Source organism: Megascapheus bottae, chromosome 16, assembly GCF_031878675.1.
Source record: "Megascapheus bottae isolate mThoBot1 chromosome 16, mThoBot2.hap1, whole genome shotgun sequence".
Lineage (NCBI taxonomy): Eukaryota > Metazoa > Chordata > Mammalia > Rodentia > Geomyidae > Megascapheus > Megascapheus bottae.
The window spans coordinates 49614244-49629270 of record NC_143524.1 but is presented as its reverse complement, the minus strand read 5'-3'; positions in this window follow the sequence as shown (position 1 = coordinate 49629270).

Here is a 15027-nt window from a genome sequence, read left to right as displayed (position 1 = left end):
GTGTGTGTGTGTGTGTGTGTGTGTGTGTGTGTGTGTGTGTGCCTGCGTACGCTGCGTCCTGGAACTTGAACTCAGCGTCTGTGTGATATTCCTGAGATTATTTTTGCTCTAGGCCAGCATTCTACCACTGGAGTCACAGCTTCATATCTAGCTCTTTTTTAGTGGTTAGAGATTAAAGTCTCACACTTTCTTTCCTGGGCAGGCTTTGATTTGAGATTCTCAGTTCTCAGCTTCCTGAGTTGGGTGCACTCAGCAGGAAATCAATTCAAGAGGCTAATTTATCAAATATCCCATAGCTCGTTGCTCCTTTCCAATATCAGTTGTAATCCTTCCATACACTTTATAAGATCTTTTTAACTTCATTGTGAAGTGAATTTATAAATTCTCAGCAGGCAAAGCTTCAATCATACAGATGCAATAAAACTGTGGTGAAAGGAAATGTCACTTGCACTGGGTACTGTGACTAGTGACTCCATATTTGGCTTGACCCTTCAGACAGTCCACTTCTCTGGTGTTGAGACTTAGCATTTGTGGCAAGCTCCAAGTTGTGCAGCAGAAAGTCATCCTTAGATCATGGAATCACTCCATCATGAATGCATCTGGAGAAAATCAGGTTCTCAGTCCAACCCACTGAGAGACTAGTCTACCTCTGCATTTATATTACTGACTTTTATTATATCCTGAGGTCAGGAACCCTGCTGGAAAATTGCATCTGATCTATTGCCAACACTAATATGAGTAAGACAATAAGTTTTCTAGTGGTAAAGCAGAGATAAAGACTACCATGTACACAGATGCCTAACTGTAAATAAATCCCCTTTCCATTGCCTAAACTTTGTTGTTCTTTATCAAAAATTTGTTGGCAGCTTGGCACTGGTGGCTCATGCCTGTAAATTTAGTTACTCAGGGGGCTGAGATCGGAGGATTATGATTCAAAGCCAACCCAGACGGGGGCTGGTGAGACTTTTGTCTCCAACAAACTACAAAGGAACCAGAAGTTTCACTGTGGCTCTAAGTTTTAGAGTGCCTGCCTTAAGCAAAAGATGTCAGGGACAAGACCCAGGCCCTGAGTTCAAGCACCATGACTGACTAAAAAGAAATTTTTAAAATCCCCAAATCTGGTTTCCCTGTGAAATCTGTATTATTTTCTTTTTATATTTGCCAGTCCTGGGGCTTGAACTCAGGGCCTGAGCACCGTCCTTGCACTTTCTCAAGAATAGGCTCTACCACTTAAGACAAAGCACTATTTCCAGCTTTTTCTAATATGTAGTACGGAGGAATTGAACCTGGGTCTTTGTGCATGCTAGGCAAGCACTATACTACTAGGCCAAATGCTCACCTTTATTCTCATTTTATAGAAATAAAATTAGGCAATATTGTGGGTATTAACATAATATCCCATTGAAAATGGATATATCCAAAAAATAGCCTGAAGTATATTTAAACAGAGAAGAAAACATATCCTAAGACTCAGCTATGCCAAGATTTGTTTTACCAATAAACAACTTTTTATTTTATAACTTAGGGAATATTTTAATTGTAATCAACAGAAGGGTTACAGTTATAATTGCATTACTTCACACACATTGAGACCCCTTTGCATGTATTTTTCTCCATTTCCCTTCCCCCACCCTCTCCCCTCATCTTGTTACCCTCCTCCCTTTCCTATTTCAAATAAACAAATAATCATTTATACAGTATACCAGATAAGAAGGTGAGGTACTATAATAATATGAGAATAACCAAGGGACAACAAAAGAGATGAGAAATAACATAGTACATTAAGAACAATAATCACACATTATATGGCTCTTGTTTCCATATCCTGGAGGTCCTTTCATTTAGTCTCATCTTATATGGTCTTATGTATCTAGGTTTTGAGCTATTGTAATCCTCTGCTAGGAGAGTCCAAGTTTTGTACTAAATTAATTACTTCTTATTCGAGAAATTCTGTTTGAAGGAGTTATATTCCTTAAGTTAAAGGAACATGATAATGTTTAACTAAGCAAATGCATTCAAACTGCTATATAGTAGAAAAACTAGAACATAAATTGGTTCCAATCAATAGAATATGAAATTGTTACATGCAACATTTATTCTATCTTAAGAAGATGGGCACCATCTTCTATAAGATGTAAGCCTAACTACTGAGGAGGCTAGGATTTGAGATTCATGGTTCAATGACGGCCTGTGCAGAGAAGTCTATGAGATTCTTACTAAAAATCAAGAAGTGAAACTGTGGCTTAAGTGGTAGAATGCTACCTTGAAAAATTGCTCAGGGAGAACACCCAGGCCCCGAATTCAAGTACTAGGAGAGGCACAACAAATTAGTAAAGATAGAAATAAATATTGATAATACTTTGTGACTGATATTGCAATACATTTCAAGAGGCTAAATGCCCTGCTCAAGTTTTCACAGTAATTGGGCTTTTGGCAATATTATCTGACGGAAATCCCATTGAAAGTATAACTTTCCCACATAAAATACCCCGATAATTTCATATTGTTCTCTAGGTAAAAGGCATTATTTTTTACAAATACTATATATTGTATAGTATAAGATATATATATTAATTTATATAGGATATATTATGATTCATATATGTATATTATACATGCATATATTCACATGATATGTATTTTATTTATCCTTGAATAACTATGCATTACTTACATGAATTATGTTCATTGCTGCTACTAGGGCAAATTCAGGGATTTGTACTCTCTCTCAACTTGCTTATTCATAGCTGGCACTCTTCCACTTAAGCCAAAACACTACTCCTGCATTTTGCTAGTTAATTGGAGATGGATTCTCACAGATTTTCCACAGGGGTTGGCTTTACAGTCCTCCAGGTCACAGCCTCCTGAGCAGCTAGGATTACTTAAAAATATACAATCTTCATTTTTCTCTTAGTGGGTCTTTTCATGTACATTCTTTAATTTCATACTCTCATTTCTCACCTAGAGTTGTGGAATCTAGACATAAGTATCTTTCAGATATCCAAACACACACCCACCCACCCCCCCCACACACACTCTTCTAGTTTTCTTTTTACTACCTTCTTTGCTTGAATTCTAATCCTACAATCTCCCCAGCTCCAGAAAGCCTTATCATGTTCCCTCCATCAAAAAACAGTCTGTACTATCTGCTTCTTTTGCATTCCTCAAGAATTTCCTGTGGATCTATTTTGATATTTTTTGCCTGTTGCTTGGAACTCATCACAGAATATAAGTTCCTCGTTAGTATGTGCGTGCCACTGTGACTGTTTATCTCAAATTCTAACTGCTTCATGGGCATAAAAATTACTTCACACTTTGGGAAGGAATGTAATAAATAAATACAGAACAAAAGAAAGGAGTCCAAGCCACTCAGAGGTTTACTGCTATATTAGTTTAAAAATAGAAATTTAGAAAAATATTCTATTAGGCACTGGGAGTTGGCCTAGTGGTAGAATGCTTGCTTCATTTGCACGAAGACCAGGGTTTGATTCCTTGGTACCACATACATAGAAAAAGCGAGAAATGGATCTATGACTCAAGTAATAGATCTCCACCCTTGAGAAAGCCCAAGGATAGCACCCAGGCCCTGAATTCAAGGCCTGGGACTAGCAAAATAATAATAACAATATTAATAATAATAATAACAACAATCCTACTAAACTTTCCAAAGGAAATTGGTGAAATAGTTATTTCCCAGATTGTTAAATGACAATGACATCATTTTTCATTTTATTTTGTTTATTTTTTCCCAGTCCTGGGGTTTGAACTCAGGACCTGGTCACTGTCCCTGTGCCTTTTTGTGCTCAATGCTGTCACTCTACTAATTGAACCATGGCTCTTCTGAGTACTTTATTGTACATAAGTTCTCTTGGGGACTTTTTTGATCAGCTTTGCTTCAAACCGTGATCCTCAGATCTCAGCCTCCAGACACTGGTGTAAGCCACCAGTGTCCAGCTGACAACGGATTTTAAAGAAAAATAATTTTATGAAAAGAACTACAAAACTGAAAACAATATAGTCTAGTTTCAACATGTCAAGTTATACATTCACTGAATTTAATTCTCCAAGATATTTCAGTAGAATGAAAGAACTGGGAGAAATAATCCCTGAATCTTTTTTTAAAATAATATTCTATGTTTTCCAAATATATACTCTAAGTGAATGTGTATTCGTTTGTATCATAATACATATCAAGATTATATTTAAGATAGTAAAACGCTGTCAACACTTGGCAACAGAAAAGTACCCTAGGACTGATATCTGAGAAACTTAAATCGTGAGCTGGCTGCAAGGCTGGGCAGCAACAGCCCAGATTAGTGTTTTTATTTATAAACTGCAATTTCCCCAAGCAAGACGGGTGCATCCGCTTGCTGATTTATACCCCTTGTCAAGGGAAGGCAAAGAACGATAATTCTCTAATGCTAAGCCTCCCCACGGGAGGATGTCTAGTCACTTCTCTCCCCAAATACTTGATCAATTATATACTACCTGTTGACACCCTAGGACACATTTAAAATGAATGTGTTCAGTGCAGGAGGAATCCACAAATCCAGTGATAGATGCACTTTCACTCTAGGTTTAAAAATACTCTTACCTGACCAGCAGCTTTTATTTACTTGGCTTTGAGTCAGAACACTTCCTGGGTGAATCATGAAGCTGGACAATATAGGCTGACTGTGTATATTCCCTCTGTGCTTCCTGGGGTTAGAGGCAAGATGGGGAACCTTTTTCAGTCTCACATCATCCAGTCATATGGTGGGCTTCATTCACAAAGTACATAGTGTGATGGCTTATTATCTGACAGAGATATGATATTGACCAAGAAACACTGCATCAATATATGAATAAATTTCATCTTTTGAGATAGCATGGGGTTTTTTTGTTCAATGTATCTGATTCTAATTCTAATTCCAATCTTGTAAATGGGACAACCACAATAATTAATCACACAGACAGAACAAATTCAAAGCACAAGCTAGTGTTCTGGAGTGCCTAGCACAGTGTCTGAGGTACACAGTGTTCAAACAAGCTAGAAGTAAATGGATTCCAGATTTTTGTGATCAACTATACAATCACCAAAAGTTCACTTAATTCTTATAATAAAGTAGGCATCATACAAATATCAAGCAAGTAAGAAAGGATATGTCTCATGGCTTCCTGAAACCAAGATTAAACTAATCTATATGGGAAGGCGTGTAGGTGTTATGGGAAGAATTTCAGGACACTAACCATATCCTTGGTTGGAAGGATTTCGGAAATGTTTCTGGGGGAAATATATATATAGTGGCTCATGGGGCTTGAACTCTGCCCAGAGCTCTTCAGCTCAAGGTAACCCCACTTCCCATTTTCTAGAGGTTAATTAGAGATTAGAGTCTCAGGTCCTTTTGTACCTGGGATGGCTTTGAATCTTGATCCTCAGATCTCAGCCTCCTGAGTAGCTAGGAATACAGGCATGAGCCATCATGCCTGACTGGGGAAATAATTTTTAAATTAAGTTCTTAATTAAAGCAAAGAAGATGTTAGATATGGGAATGGATCTTGGGGAAAATGGAATAGTGCATTTGAAAGACCTAGTAAACATTTTGATCCCTAGTATTTAGAAATAGTGTAATGAGACAGTTTGTAGCTCAACAGACATGAACACAACTAACATATTCAGGTTGTGGGGTTCAGTCTCCACAAGATAGCAAATACACACATGCACACACTCATATTTGTGTAGATACGGTCGAAGAGAAATAGTCAACTACATCATGAGCTTCTTGACAACAGTGTCTATATACTCTCAGGGTGTGTGTGTGTGTGTGTGTGTGTGTGTGTGTGTGTGTGTGTGTGTTCCTAAACAGCTTGGGTAATACTGGCACAATAAAATACAAGTGTTATAGCTGCTTACTGAATGGATTAGTAAATTTATCTTCATGTCAAAATACCTTTATCTGTTAAGAAATCACATGTGAACAATTAGCAAAACAGATATCTATATCCAAATATTTCATAGATACCAACTTTTCACTGTCTTCTTGATAAAGTTTTGTGTAAATTAGTGAATATGATGGAAATAGGAAAGAGGCATTTTTTCATGTAATAATCGAAAATTGCTATAGCTCATTTTCATGTAGTCTACTGAAAATGTATTTTGATAGTCACCCACAAATCCCTCACCTCAGAAACTTTCCAGTCTAATGCCAGATTTTTTTTTATAAAGGATTATTACAATAAGCTGCTTGATGGCAGATGTTAGCACTAATTCAAAACACTGAGCTCATTTTATGGCCTAGTATTCTTTGTGGGAGAAGCCCTAGAAAAAATTTCTTGGCTAAATTATAATCTTATATGTACCTGAAATCTTGATTCTGAAATTCTTTGTGCACTCACGCTCATCTCCAACAAGCCTTATAAAAGTTTTATTTTCTTAATCAGGTCTGGCCCTCACAATGGCATTTTAATAACAGACTTGATGTATTTTCATGTTTATGTAGTGAACACCTATTTTATGGTCATAAATGATTGTAATTCCTAAGATTTTATTGACTCCACAACATCAACTTTTGGTCCTTTGGGAAACATATCACTTCCACTGAAAATGCACATTAGTCAAACCAAGGAACACCAGTTATGTTCCATTTTTAAAAATTCAGATTAAGGGTTTCCTTTGTAAGACAATAAGTGATATTCTAGAAAATGAACCATGGCACCAGTAGGTCATACCTCGCACACTAACTAATTAGGAAGCTGGTGTCTAGGGAATAAAAGCTTAAAGCCAATTAGACAGAAGAAGGTCATGAGACACCATCTCCCATTAATTATTAGAAATTTGTGCTTGTACTGGGCACTGGGGCTCACTCCTGTAATCCCAACTAGTCAGGAGGCTGAGAGCTGAGTATCATGATTCAAAGCCATTCTGGTCAGGAAAGCCTGTGAGAAATTTTTCTCCAATTTACCATCAGAAAACCAGAAATAGAGCTGTGGCTCAAAGTGGTAGAGTGAGAGTCTTGAGTAAAGAGCTCAAGGCTAGCACCCCAGCCCCAAATTCAGCCCCAAGATAGACAAAAACTTCTGTGTTTGGAGGCATGTTTCAAATGGTGGAACACCCTGAGAAAGCAAAGCTGAGTAAGTTTGAGGACTTAAGTTCAAAGCCCAGAAATGGTTTTAAAATGAAACAAATGAAAATGTGATAACTGACAGAAAATACCTAATTGTAAACTTTAAATAATAATTGTCTGCAAACGTATCCATGTAACTAATCCTCAGAGAAACAAATGTGTGGGTTTTATTATTGTCAGACAACTATTCACAATGGCAGAAGTAAGTCAAATATCACATCGAGGTTGTGGGAAGTGAGTTTTGGTGAGACCCACTGTCATGAGAAAGCCCATGTTCAGAAGTGAGAGAAACAAAAGCTCAGAGACTCTGTCTTTAAAATCCTAGGAGAATCTGTGAAATAAAAAAAAAATTATAGAGATGTTTATGTTAGAAAATATTGGTTGTTGCATTTATACCAGAATTATTAAACAGAAGTTCATTCTAGCATTTGATCTATAAGGACTATGGAATGAACTATTTATAAATAAGCCTAGATTTTGGAACCAAAAGATAGAAGTCAATATCTAGGACTGTCTGCATAAAAATGGAAATGATAATAATAATAGCTGTTATGAAAGATTATTATCAGGATATAGAGACATACTCCACACAGAATTTTTCTAGTCAAGTAACTGACATGAAAATCTGTCTTTAAATTAGACTGGTAAATGTGACTTTGATATAATATCTCAAAATATAAAGTCATAATAAAAGAAGAATGAACATAAAAGAGCCTGTGTTTTGAAAAGAAAGATATCATGTCATAAATATAAGCCAGCAGCAGACGATGCTGGTGATGTAGGAGAGGAGATTGGAGATATACACCCCCTTTAGGAGGGAGAATTAGATATAAATGTTTTCAAACTTTACTAGTCAATCTTATCTTAGCTGAATTGGACTGGGAATTTGGCAAGTGTACATCCAGACAAGTATACAATTTCCTCCCATGTTTTCTAAGAATAAGAAATACAGCTCATAGATGCTTGTTTCTTATGCCTCCAAGAAAGTCTTGCTAACAACAATATATGTGGGTTGTCCAACCTTCATTGAGTTAATGACTGAAGATGGACATGAATGAATGGAATAATGAAGGAATGGAGAATGGAGGCTGGATGGTTATACGTACATGACAATAAATGGCTTATTACCTCATGCATGCCTATGGCTTACGTAGATTCATAAGGAAGAAAAATAGGTAATTCCTGGTACTGAGGGCTGAAACAGTGGAAGCAATGTAAGAAAGACTTATTCCATGAGAGAACCTACTACAGATGGCAGAATCAATGGTTCAGGCAGGAATAATTTTGGAAGTATCATCAGAAATTCAAACAGATTTTCACCATACAAATTAAGAGAAGACTGAATCAGTAATTTTGGAAGAGCTTCATAGCAATATAAGACAGAACTATAATTTATTTATTCATTATTTTTAACTGTATTTTATTGTGGGGATAAGTTACAGAGGGATTAGAGTTACATTCATCAGATACTGGGTTGAACATTGAAACCCCTTCTCATGTTTTTGTCCCCCTTTCCCTCTCCCTACCTTCTCCCAATCATCTTGCTTTTCCTTTTCCCTTCCCTATTTCAAATATATATATATATATACATATATATATATACTTTATACCAGATAACAAAGTCAGATACAATAACAATATGAGATAAGCCAAAACGGGAAAAAAGAGGAAAGAAATAACTTCACATAGTATGTTAAGAACAATAATCACAAAGATAAACCTCTTGTTTCCATATCCTAGAGTTTATAGTTCTCAGAATAATTGAATTCCTATTTCACTACTGTCTTCCTATGAAATAATTGCAAACAGGAAAGACCTTTTTTTTTTCTTTTGTGATCATCTAGAGAAAAACAGTTTGTATTATCCCTGGAAAGGCGACAATATTTGGGTTTTCTGAATAGGTGGCTATTTTTCAGTAGTGTATTAGTTTTATGTCATTGTAACAAAAACACTTGACATAACTAATGGCAGAAGAATTGATTTGGACACATGGTTTCAGGGCTTCAGTCAACAAGGACTTGGCTATGTGGTTGAGCAATAAGAGCTTGCAGAGTAAACTGTCCGTGTAGGCTAAACAGGAAACAGATAGTGAAAGGGAGACCAGGACAAAGTAAAACATCCAAAAGCAGACCCGCAGTGGGCCACCACCTCTAGTTAAGCCCACTTGACAAGAGATATAAATATGTGCCTACATAGCCCAAGACTGCCTTTATCCGGTGTTTTGGAGAATGAAGAGCTTCTCTGATCTGGCCATGATGCTTTTTGTAGCTGGGCTGACTTATGGGCTTAGATTAGGATGCTTTTTCCTATCCTGGACCTTGAACTCTGGTCCTAAACACTGTCCCTGAGCTTTTGGTTAAGGCCCGCATACTACCACTTGAGCCCCAGTGCCTCTTCTAGGATTTTCTGAGTCAGTTACTAGAGACAAGACTCTCATGAACTTTCCTGCTGGGGCTGGCTTCAAACTTCAATCCCAGATCTCAACATTTTGAATAGTTATGATTATAGGTGAGTTTAGATTAGGATTGTTAAACACAAATAAATATGGGGAATTGTAATCCCGAAATCAGTACTTAGTTATCAAAACTCATGCTGTACCTACAAAGCTTTGGCAGAGTTCTACATCAGCCAGCTGCTGCTTATGGAAATAACAGCTGAGCAATTCAAGAGCACATGTTTCAAGAACCTTGTCAGTACAAAAAATACTCCTAAGTTTTACACCGTGGCCTGATCTTTGGGAGTTTTGGTTTTTCTAAGATGCAGTTTCTGAGCATTGAGGACAACATAAAGCCAGATGTGACATAAGTGACTGCAATATGGGAATTGCACTGTAAGGAGTAGCTTCTTGGTATAATATTTATTTACATTATATGTGGGTAGGGTGATGCTTTCCAAGTATTAGAGAAGGGATTTAACAATGTTTCTGTTATACAAAATTTATCCTATCGGTATGATTCTAAAATTGACATGGGATATATAATGGCATTTTATTTTTAATGGCATCGATTACTTATTACCCTTCTCCAATTTTATGGAAGCTCTTTATCTCTCAGTGTCTGAGCTTTCACAAAAGACACAGTTCCTCCCATGTAGAGATTTTGCAGTGCCCAATTGGTAAGTCTAAACTCCTATATTTGTAGCAAATGTGAAATTACTTGTGTATGGATAACATCCCTTGTTGATCTTTCTTTTGTTGTCTATGAGTCTTGAACTCAGGACTTGGGCACTTAAGGGTCAAGCGTAGCTCTATCACTTTGAGGCAGACTGTTACTTCAGAGTTTCCTAGGGGTATTCATTTATATTCTTGACTTTTTAAATTAAGGCATCTATTAATTGGACACAATGTATTCATTTATAAAAATACTTTAACAAACACTTAAAAATATTGTGAATAGTTCACCTTCAATCACTCATATAGATATTTGATCTTGTGATTTATAAAATATTTCTCCTAACCTTGCATATCATTGCCTTGGCCATTGATACAAAAGATGTATAAAATTTATAAGGTGGAAGAGATCTAAAAATTTGTGAAACTGAGAAATTGAATAGAAGTTTCACTCCAAAAGATTTACTGAATAAAGGTATCTTAGAATATTTAATTAGCAAGTTTGACAAATAGAATTTGAACATGAAGAATATAACAGAAATTGATAATTGATTCCCTCCTGTAATCTAGTGCATCAACACAGAATAAGGAGATATTTTGTTCTAAATTTCCTGTACTTATTCCTTATTCCTTATGCTTATTATGGATAATATTTCATAACTATTTCAGCCTTCAGAGATAATTCTTATCTAAGTAAGTACTAAGTCACTGTACTTCCACCTGTAAATTTAGCTGTTCTTTTAATCTTGGTAACATTGTTGTTTTCCTACAATAGTTTAACTGAAAAAAAGTGCTAGTCAATGAAATTTATTTAATGCTTGTATTTTTAAAAGAAAATGGGACTTTTTTGAGCTTTCGTCTTAAGCAAACCTGAGAAAATGGTGAAAATCTGATACCACCAGCTTCTACATTATTCTGTAGGGTAAACAATCAATTTTTAGTGCTACATTGGAATACCAACTCAAATAAAATGGCATGGTTCTCTCTCTTTTCTCTAAAATAAACCTGGTGTTCTTCACCAGCCATCACAGGTAGGAAGAATGTATTTACATTCCGCAGGTCATGCTATGCTGGAGTTTTCTGGTGCCTTCAGAAAGGCATGTCCGATATCCTCTCTTTCATCTAAAAACGCCTTCCTCCTGGATCTTCCACATTCCGTTGGTAGACTACATTTGTCATAGGAACTCACTTTAGCCTCCGACTCATCTTTATCTTCATCGTCATCCTCATCACTATCACCATCCTCCTCCTGCAAATAATGGTTTTCACATAAAGCTTTCGAATGTAAATAAAGTGCCAGCAGTTTGTTTATATGTTTTGTGCTCCTCCAAACTATGTACTTTCTCTTCTTTGTCATCATGGGAATGGAAACATGGCCTCAGAAGTCTTTTAAGACATTCTCTGACACCCTTACTCCTTTTGGAGCAGCCGGTCTGCACATGGCTCCTGCTGCCGACAACTCCAACTAAGTCCTGGAAAAACATGTGTTTCCTTGGTGGTGTAAACTAAATTCTCTGGATATATCATAGTAAGCTTACAGATAAATCACAGTCTTACTTAGCAGATGGGTTGTATATACTTTCTTCTCTGGGTAAGGAGAATTCACATTTATGACATGTGCTCCATCCTTTGAGAGACACTATGGATATCTGGATGTTAAATACAGGAGTTGGCTGAAAAGCTCATTTTTTAACTTGGGAAAAAAACTTATTCAGGTCTTTGGCCTACTTTTTAATCAAGTTAATTTTTTTTTGTATTAACCCCTTTATCAGGTAAATGATTTTCAAGTATTTCCTCCCATTTGTTTCTTTGGCATGCAGAAGCTTTTCAGTTTGGTGCTCTTCCATTTTACTTCTGCTGTTGGTTGTGGTTTTTGAGGTACCACTGCTAGGTATATATCATACATCAAAAAACAATTCTAATCATCCTATTGGAGTCATATTTCAACCACCCACAAGCACTGATCCTTGCAGTGCTTAGGAAGACAAAACACAGAATGCACCAGGGCACTGGTGGCTTATATCTATAATTCTACTACGCAGGAGGCTAAGATCTGAGGGTCCCAGTTCAAAGTCAGTTCAATCAATAAATACTATGAATTTCTGCTCTTCAATTTACTAGCACAATGCAAGAAGTGAAGTTGGGCTCAATGGTAGAGTGCCATCCTTGAGCCAAACAGCTAAGGGGCAGTGCTAAGAACCTGAGTTCAAGTCCCAGTTCTAGCCAAAAAAAAAAAAAAGGGAAAGAAGAAAAAAAAAAAAGAAATAGAGGAAAGGGGAAGGAAGGTGTGGGAGGGAGGGAAGGAGGAAGGAAGGACTGAAGGAAGGAAGGAAGGAAGGAAGGAAGGAAGGAAGGAAGGAAGGAAGGAAGGAAGGAATATAACATGGTTTGCACTTGACAGAAAACAAAGTACAGGAAGGAAAAGACTGGGGAGGGAAGGGCATGGGTGGAAAGGGAATACTCCCTTCTTTCTGCCTAGCAAATAAATAGGAGGTGCTCCAGTGAGAGATATGGAACTATATAATATTTAGGTTTCTTTGGAGTTTATGAAAATTACTGAGTGTAGAAAACATACTTCTGACACAAATTGGGTAATTGGAGGGAAGAAGAGATTTTTGTTCGCAACAACATCTAGCTTCTGAGCTGGGCGCTGGAAGCTCTTGCCTGTAATCTTAGCTAGCCAGGAGGCTGAGATCTGAGGACTGAGGTTCAAAGCCAGTTGGGGCACAAAAGTCCATGAGACTCTTATCTCCAATTAACCACCAGAAAACAGGAAGTGATACTGTAGCTCAAGGAGTAGAGTGATAGACTTGAGCAGAAGAGCTCAGAAACAGTGGCCCAGGGCCAGAGTTTAGGTCCAATAACTTGTTTCTGTCTTTTTCAGCTACAGAGAAAAGAGTTTACCAGGAGTTTCCTTTTACTGACAGTGATTTTAATAAAACAAGTAATATCTAGTCTGCTGAAGTAATTCATGTCAAAGCTACCACTATCCTGTTAACTTCTTTTCCTTGGTCCGAAGAGCAATATCAAGAGTGTGTGTCTTTCCTAAGTTAATGGCACGGCTTATAGGGCATGACTATGAGATTTTTGACAGTTTTCCCATCATTTGGGGGTGGAAGAATTGCACTTAGGGGTCAGGGGAAGACAACAGCACTCTGGTTTGATTATAGCTATATGCCCTCCTTATTAAGCAGAGTAACATATAAAAGCCATTGAAGATGAAGGATTCATTCACAAAGGCCTGGCGACCAGTTTAATTTCTCTACTCTACTCCAAACCTCCATGATATTGCCCTAACAACAGATGTCAATATCTTCCACATAGGAGTCGGGGTGTGTGCCTAGAGTTATTATGAGACTTTGATTAAATATTGCACTTGGAAAATCCCTTCCACAGTGTAAATGACTTATTGTCATATATAAATTGGAATATGGCCATATGGCCATTGTCATATGTTCTATGGTCATAATAAATTACCTCATTTAATTAATCTCTCTGGTATTAATATTCCTATTTCAGAGATTTAGAGATGGAGATGAGATGGAGATGCAGATATCTTCTCTTCACTTAAGAGTATACAAATCTGAAACTAAAGAAGGATTTCAAATCAAATTTTGAAAGATGATTAACAAATCCTGAACTTTCCATGTATTGAAGTTCCAAGATTTATACATTTAATTTCCTCCTGATAAGGTGATTTTTCCCATAACTGGACAACAAATATTTATGTTTCATAAAATGATATCATGGATAAAGCACATGAGAAAGTATTTGAAATATTTTGTGCAATAGAACACCAGAACTTGTTCTTTTTTCATATATTTTTATTGTAATTAATAGAAGGGTTACATTATATCTGCCAGATAGAAGGTACATTAATTCACATACATTGATAACCTTTCTCATACCTTGGTCCCCATTTCCCTCCCCCTCCCACCCCTCATCTTGTTTTCCCCCCTTCCCTATTGTCCTTTTTATTTACTGATAAATTTACATCTAGAAAGAGAAGAGAAAGAGAGGCAAAGAGGGAAAGAGTGAAGGGGGCAGAGAGAGAGAGAGAGAGAGAGAGAGAGGGAGGGAGGAAGGGAGGGAGGGAGGGAGGGAGAGGGAGAGGGAGAGGGAGAGGGAGAGAGAGACAGAGAGACAGAGACAGAGACAGAGAGAGGAGATTGGCAGAAACCAGATCCAGTTAGCAGCAATTTCGTTCCTTTCATCTATTCCTACATAAAAGTCAGCGCATTGGTAAGATCTGTAACCTTTGACAATGATAATTTCCAAGCACAAATGTTTACTGCCTTGCTGGGAATATCAAATTACTTAGAGAAAAATAAGTTTCTTATCCCTTCAGCTGCCATTACAAGACAATAGTGTGTGTGTCAGCTATTTCTAAAGGGATAGCTCCAGAGAGGAAATGAAAGGAGAGGTTTTCCATGGTGGTGTTGATTGTCCTGGTTGTTTGTTAAATCTTATTCATTACCCTACTGTCTGAGAGCACTTTGGTCATTTGTTAATTTATCGACTACATATTCACCAGCTTCTATGTGACAAATAGTTATAAAGGCACTACTGTGACCCCTGGGGATGTTAGAGGAGCTTAGATTTTTGTTATACAAGAAAGCAAGGTCATTCATTGTAGCAGAGTACATTCAAGGAGGGAGGGTTGGACAATAAACAAAGAAATAATGAATCTGTAAGAAACTGAGAAATACAATAGTGAAATCCAAAAGGATGATACGGAATGACTATTTTAAGGAAATCATGAAAATAAGGCATCTCAAGAATATATAATTTATTCAAAACCTGAATTTAAAGAAG